At 47.0% G+C, this 7,355-nt stretch overlaps 1 non-coding gene across 1 annotated transcript; it reads left to right on the forward strand.

The window, feature by feature from the left end:
- Positions 1 to 5,165: 5,165 nt before the first annotated feature.
- Trnat-agu (transfer RNA threonine (anticodon AGU)) lies at positions 5,166 to 5,238 on the forward strand. Its single transcript has one exon. It is a non-coding gene; the product is annotated as a tRNA-Thr (tRNA).
- Positions 5,239 to 7,355: the final 2,117 nt, after the last annotated feature.

Genomic DNA, 7,355 nt, shown 5'->3' on the forward strand with positions numbered 1-7,355 from the left:
TCGATAGTTGGTAATCCGGAGGGATGTAGATAGAGCATACCGTAATCAACCTATCATAAATAATTGTTCGAATCGCGACAGCTTCAAGCATGGTGTTTAGGTGGATGGTGTGGCACGCTAAGGATTTTCGGGCTACTATGGCCACACCACCTGAAGAATAAGTGCAAGTGTGCCTGTCTTTTCGAAAACCCAAGTAGCTATTCAAGAAGTTAGTATGTTTACTATTCAGGTGTGTTTCCTGAAGACACATGAGACTTGGCTGATGTGAATGAAGTATCTCGTACACATCTAGATTGTTGATAAGGCCTCTACAGTTCCATTGAATGATGTTGTCAGTTCACATTATTTACATTTAAGAATGACTGGATTGTTTGTGTGTGTGTGTGTGTGTGTTCATGTGTCGTCTTTCGGGGCTGTGACTCTTGGATTGGGCTTTTTGGGCGGCCTATCTGTAGGCTTGGACGTAGGAGGCCGCTCCTCTCGCTGCTTTGCAGGCAGGAACGGCCCGACATCCATTGCGTCGTCGGATGTCCGAGGGGTGCCCGACGGACCGGGCCCCCCGGACTTGGCCCCTCCCCCCTCGGAAGCCCTTCGTTTGAGCCGCCACCGCCGAGGGCGTCCGGGGCGCCAGAGGCGGCACCGGCTTTCGGTGGTGGTGTGAGCCGGTGCGGGGCCCATGGTGTCCATCACCTCGGTACCCTACAACGCACTGGAGGATGGGGAGACAGAGGCGGGAGCGGCACCAGTCCCGACGAAAGACGTTGCCACCACAACCGCTGCTGCCTCAGCAAGCGGCGTGGTGGTGGGTTGGGCTGCCAAAGGCAACCCGGGGGGGGGGGGGGGGAGAGGGGCCAGGTCAGACTCGCTGAACTGGGTCCCTGTGGAAACCAGATGCCGCTCCGCCCCCCGGCGAGCTGCGTCGGAATACCTCCCCGAGGGAAAGAGGCGAACCTCTTCAGCGCCTCTGGGAAAGTAATGTTTTCTGTTACCTTGAGATTGATTATTTTCTTCTCTATTTGGAACTTTTCGCATTTCCTGGAGTAGGCCGCATGTGGGCCCCTGCAGTTTGCACAAGTGAGGATGTCAGAATTACAGTTGTCGGTGGGGTGGTCCTGCGCGGCGCATTTTGCACACGTTGTTTTGCCGCGGCAAGAGGTTGTACTGTGCCCGAACCGCTGGCACTTGAAGCAGCGGCGCGGGTTCAGAATATGAGGACGAATGGAGCATCGAATGAAGCCTGCGTTGATATGTTCAGGAAGTGAGGAACTTAACCGTTCCTCAGGAAAAGGTCAGGATATTATGTTTCGTGGGGATTATGTTATCATCCATGCGCATCGTGATGCGGCGCACAGCTGTGACGCCCTGATCCTTTAAACCTTCCAGCAAGTCGGCATCTGTTTCCGTAAGAAGATCTGCCTCAGAAATCACACGCTGGGAGCTGCTGAGGCTCCGGTGGGGTGTGACCCTGATGTCCAGATCATGGATGCGGGTTTTTTCAAGAAGAGTGCGAGCTTGTTGTTCGGCATGGAGTTCTACAAGGATTTCTCCCGTTCTAAGCTTTTTAGCTTGATACTTTCCACCTATTGTGTTTTGCAGGAATACAGACAGGGAAGCGACAGGTCTTGCTGAGTCAGCTGACTGTATCACAAGGAAACGAGCATAGATATTCACGGTTGTTGAAAAGACAGTTGTTGGAAGGGGTGGGAATGAAACTTCGGTGCGGCCCCTTTTTAGGAACCCATCACGTTTGGGGGAGGGGCGGCGGGGTTTGAAAATGCCATATAGCATAGTATAAAAGCAGAGAGACAGGGGGTAATTTCATCTTTGACCTTACCCTGGTAGTCCAAGAGATCCCGGAGCTCCCTGCCTGGTGAACCGACAGGGAGCCCATCCGCCGGAGCTTGACCTGGGCTCCGACGGCCACCGTTCGTGGTTTCTAACCCTCCACCTATAAACACATCGCCACGGTTGGATCCAGCTTATGTTTGGGGGCTCGGGGTCCGCGGTATCGCCAGTGCCGTCACCAAGATTGCTCAAGGTGCCCCGTGCGGGGAACAATAATTTTGTCTCGTCTTCGCGGTCCCTACAAAACATATCTGGTTATTTTATATTTTTTCCTCCCATATTTTCAATTTTAGTACAAACTAGACGCCGCCTATATTTTCGACCGAATCCCCTCTCCCCTCTACCTGTGGTTACGAGACACTTCAATAATGTGGGAAGATATGAGCAGCCTTCTTATGAAGCATTTGAGAAATTCGTGGCAAGGCAATTAAAAATTTTCACTTCAGCATTCCCTTCCGGCGTGGACAAGGAAATGATCCTGGGGAAGAATTTGAAGGGTCGCGGTCATGCTGCCTCCTCTGTTCATGTATGGTTTCAGATTTTTTAAAACCCTCTTCCACGTGTCTGATGGTGTTTCCGCCAGAAATCTATTGTACCAGTCTTACATGTCAATTTCAATAAAGTTTCCGTACAAGTGCGGCATCCAATTCAGTGTATCGATCCAATACGGACCAAATCCAAACTTGTCATCCTCATGCTGCTCAAATTCACTGCAAAATGTTTTACTACTTTACCATGAACTCCCTCTAGCGGCCATGAAAAACGTATCATATAAAGCCTTTGGCAATGTTGCCTTAGGTCTGGCAAAAAACGCTTGCATTTCTGTCTATTACGCTTTAGGTGAAATTGGCTCGTTTGGAAAAAAGCGCCACTCATATACTTCATCGCAGTAAAGCTTCTGCTGAAATATACTCTGGTTTTTTGCTTGAGGGGCGAATATGTGGGAATCAGATGCAGTTACTTCCCACCATTCAAACGCAATAATTCAGCGAAGGCGCTTATACACAATTTACTCAAAATTGATTAGTATTGCATTTTTGTACCATGAGCTCATTCCCATAACGACGTTACTCTACCTTATTCCTATCAATGCGTGGAACACCGTTAGAACGTCATAAGACAAGGAAATATTGCCCAGCTTATAGTCACCACACGTTCTTCGTAACCCAGTATGCTATCAAAAAATACAACTTTGTGAAGTATGTATCCAATCAAATATTGTTCAATAGGAATATATATATATTGTAATATCCACCTTGATAATTGCAAAGTGCGCTTTTGAGTCAGCCTCAAAAGTGGCGATGTCAAGACAGCAATGAAACGTTGGCATGTCTGGTTCGCAACAAAGGACAATAAGTACGCTGTGTGATCGCCTGTCACATGGGACAGCCGACTCCCCAGTTTCATATGAATGTTAAACTCACACCACCACGAAACGTCCCCGCGTCGTCTTGAAACATTTTGGGTTTGAAGTCAAGGAGTCGCGATCACCTGTTACTCATCGGTGCCTCCACTATCTACAACGGAGCTTCTACATATGCGCTGCATCGGTTGTGCAACCAACCTGCTTATTCAGAGAAGAAACGGATGGCATTCTTGGTCTTCCTGTTTCATTATCCTGGATCTGGCGGTTTCTTCCCCAGAGATGATGTCGTTGTGTACGTGTGGTTCAGTTCTACCGCTTCTAGGCTCATTACAGCTCAATTCGAAATGTCTTTCTGGTAAATGTGATTGTTTTCCTGACGAGCACGACAGGTATAATTACACAAATATGAGTTATCTGGAAGGTCTGTAAAAACAAGCTATGGCTACGTTCGGCCAGCCTTTTAACCGACAGCTTTCGGCCAGAAAAGAGCTCGCATGTTTTTTATCATTTTTGGTTACCTGACAACTTCTGGCGGATGGCTGAAAACTTCTGCTAACCCGTCACTCAAAACTTGTGGCCTCCTAGTTCTCCAGATATAAATCCGCTCGACTACTATGTCTGTAGCGTCTCTGAGGGAGAGGCCAACAATGGGCCGCATAACACAAAATACTCGCTGAAGGCCGCCACGTATCCCCAATGGGCAACATCTCCAAAGAGAACCTGATTCGTAGATACAGCTGTTTGTGAAGCCGATTTAAATCCTTAATGCGGCCGCTGGCGGATTCATCGTGCAGTTATGGAAATAAACCATATGAGAAGTACTTTGAAAAGTTTGGTGAAGATGTGTCCGATTTTCAGGTGATATTCTGTTCTACCGCATGCCAGCGTTGTGTTCTAAATACCTCACGCACCCGGTATATGTGTATATATTTTTTCATGTATATATATATAAATATATATCTATATATCAATATATATATATATATATATATATATATATATATATATATATATATATATATATATATATATATATATATATATATATATATACATATATATATATATAGATATATATATATAGATATACATATATATATATATATATATATGTATATATATATATACATATATATATATTGAAGTGTGGTTTTAGTAGTTGCTGCAGGAATACGCACACAGTAAAATTGCGCGTTTCGGTGACTTCACATCAACGTTTCGACTTGAAGAAGACCGGAATCCGTAGAAACGTTGACATTCTGATTCGCTACATGCATAGCGAGGGCCTGTGTCCTGGCAGTTTTGGTGCCATAGGAAGCTTAACAGGGTTCAACGCTGGTCGACCCTCTCGACATGTCCTAGACACTCGTGTCACGGCCCGATTTTAAAAAGAAGGTCCCCTTTACCCCGAGTAGTCCGAGTGGCGCTGGCTACCACCCCCAAGCACAGGAAAAAAAAACATAAATACCCCAAAACGTGGAGGGGAAAATCGCCCCGCCGATAGCGTAGTGGTTATCGCACTAAACCAGTATTCTGGAGGTCGTGGGTTGAGATCCCACCTTGCGGGCATTTTTTCTCCACTTTCTTGCTTGCTTTCCGAATTATTTATCTGTTTCAGTGTCATACCACATCCTCCCCTTTGCTTTCCGAGGTTTTCTTGACTTCCAACTGTTTTTTCTGTGTTATTTTTACGAGCCCCTAATTTCCTATTCTGGTTGGATACATGCATAGCGAGGGCCTCTGTTCTGGCAGTCTTGGTGCCATATGAAGCTTAGGAGGGTTCAACGCTGGTCTACCACTCTCGACATGTCGTAGACACTCGTGCCACGCCCCGGTGGTTAATAAGAAGGTCCCTTTACCCCGACTAGTTCGAGTGGCGCTGGCTACCACCCCGAAGCACAGGAAACAAAAATACCTAAACATAAATACCCCAGAAAGTGGAGGGAGAATCCCCCCGCCGGTAGCGTAGTGGTTATCGCACCAGACTAGTATTCTGGAGGTCATGAGTTCGGATCCCACCTGGCGGGCATATTTTCTCCACTTTCTTTCTTCCTTTCCAAATTATTTATCAGTTTCAATGACCTACCTCATCCTCCCGTTTGCTTTCCGAGGTTTTCTTGACTGCTAACTCTGATTTCCGTGTTATTTTAAACGAGCCCTTCATTTCCTATTCTGATTCGCTGCATGCGTAGCGAGGGCGTCTGTTCTGGCACTCTTGTTGCCATAGGAAGCTTAAGAGGGTTCAATGCTGGTCGACCACTCTGACATGCCGTAGACACTCGTGTCACGGCCCGGGGGTTAAAAAGAAGGTCACCTTCACCCCGAGTAGTCGGAGTGGCACTGGCTACCACCCCCAAGCACAGGAAAAAAACCCTAAACATAAATACCCCAGAAATTGGAGGGGAAAAGCGCCCCACCCGTAGCGTAGTGGTTATCGCACCAGACCGGTATTCTGGAGGTCGTGGGTTCGGATCCCACCTGGCGGTCATTTTTTTTCCACTTTCTTTCTTCCTTTCCAAATTCTTTATCTGATTCTATGACCTCCAACATCCTCCCCTTTGCTTTCCGAGGTTTTCTTGACTGCCAACACTAATTTGTGTGTTATTTTAAACCAGCCCCTCATTTCCTATTCTGATTCGCTATATGCGTAGCGAGGGCCTCTGTTCTGGCACTCTTAGTGCCGTAGGAGGCTTAAGAGGGTTCAACGCTGGTCGACCACTCTGGACATGCCGTACACACTCGTGTCACGGCTCGGGGGTTAAAAAGAAGGTCCCCTTCACCCCGAGTAGTCCGAGTGGCGCTGGCTACCACCCCCAAGCACAGGAAACAAAAATACCTAAACATAAATACCCCAGAAATTAGAGGGGTAAATCGCCCCGCCCTTAGCGTAGTGGTTATCGCACCAGACCGGTAATCTGGAGGTCGTGGGTTCGGATCCCACCTGACGGGCATTTTTTCTCCACTTTCTTATTTTCCAAATTCTTTATCTTGAGCTACTACATCCTCCCCTTTGCTTTCCGAGGTATTTTTGACTGCCAATTCTTATTCCTGTCTTATTTTCAACGAGCCTCTCATTTCCTATTCTGATTCGCTGCATGCATAGCGAGGGCCTCTGTTCTGGCAGTCTTGGTGCCATAGGGAGCTTAAGAGGGTTCAACGCTGGTCGACCACTCTCGACATGTCGTAGGCGCTCGAGTCACGGCCCGGGGGTTATAAAGAAGGTCCCCTTCACCCCGAGTAGTCCGAGTGGCGCTGGCTACCACCCCCAAGCGCAGGAAACAAAAACACTTGAACATAAATACCCCAGAAAGCGGAGGCTAAAGTAGCCCCGCCGGTAGCGTAGTGGTTATCGCACCAGACCGGTATTCTGGAGGTCGTGTGTTCGGATCCCACCTGGCGGGCATTTTTTCTCCACTTTCTTATTTTCCAAATTCTTTATCTCGAGCTACTACATCCTCCCCTTTGCTTTCAGAGGTATTTTTGACTGCCAATTCTTATTTCTGTCTTATTTTCAACGAGCCTCTCATTTCCTATTCTGATTCGCTGCATGCATAGCGAGGGCCTTTGTTCTGGCAGTCTTGGTGCCATAGGGAGCTTAAGAGGGTTCAACGCTGGTCGACCACTCTCGACATGTCGTAGACGCTCGAGTCACGGCCCGGGGGTTATAAAGAAGGTCCCCTTCACCCCGAGTAGTCCGAGTGGCGGTGGCTACCACCCCCAAGCGCAGGAAACAAAAACACCTGAACATAAATACCCCAGAAAGTGGAGGCTAAAGTAGCCCCGCCGGTAGCGTAGTGGTTATCGCACCAGACCGGTATTCTGGGGGTCGTGGATTCGGATCCCACCTGGCGGGCATTTTTTCTCCACTTTCTTATTTTCCTAATTCTTTATCTTGAGCTACTACATCCTCCCCTTTGCTTTCCGAGGTATTTTTGACTGCCAATTCTTATTTCTGTCTTATTTTCAACGAGCCTCTCATTTCCTATTCTGATTCGCTGCAAATATATATATATATATATATATATATATATATATATATATATATATATATATATATATATATATATATATATATATATATATATATATATATACAGAAAGATAGGTCGGGAGTCTACAACGCCAAAGGAGGCATACGGGTGTG

Source organism: Haemaphysalis longicornis, unplaced genomic scaffold, assembly GCF_048455015.1.
Source record: "Haemaphysalis longicornis isolate Haplotype H1 unplaced genomic scaffold, Haemaphysalis longicornis Haplotype H1 scaffold_6, whole genome shotgun sequence".
Taxonomy (NCBI): Eukaryota; Metazoa; Arthropoda; class Arachnida; order Ixodida; family Ixodidae; genus Haemaphysalis; species Haemaphysalis longicornis.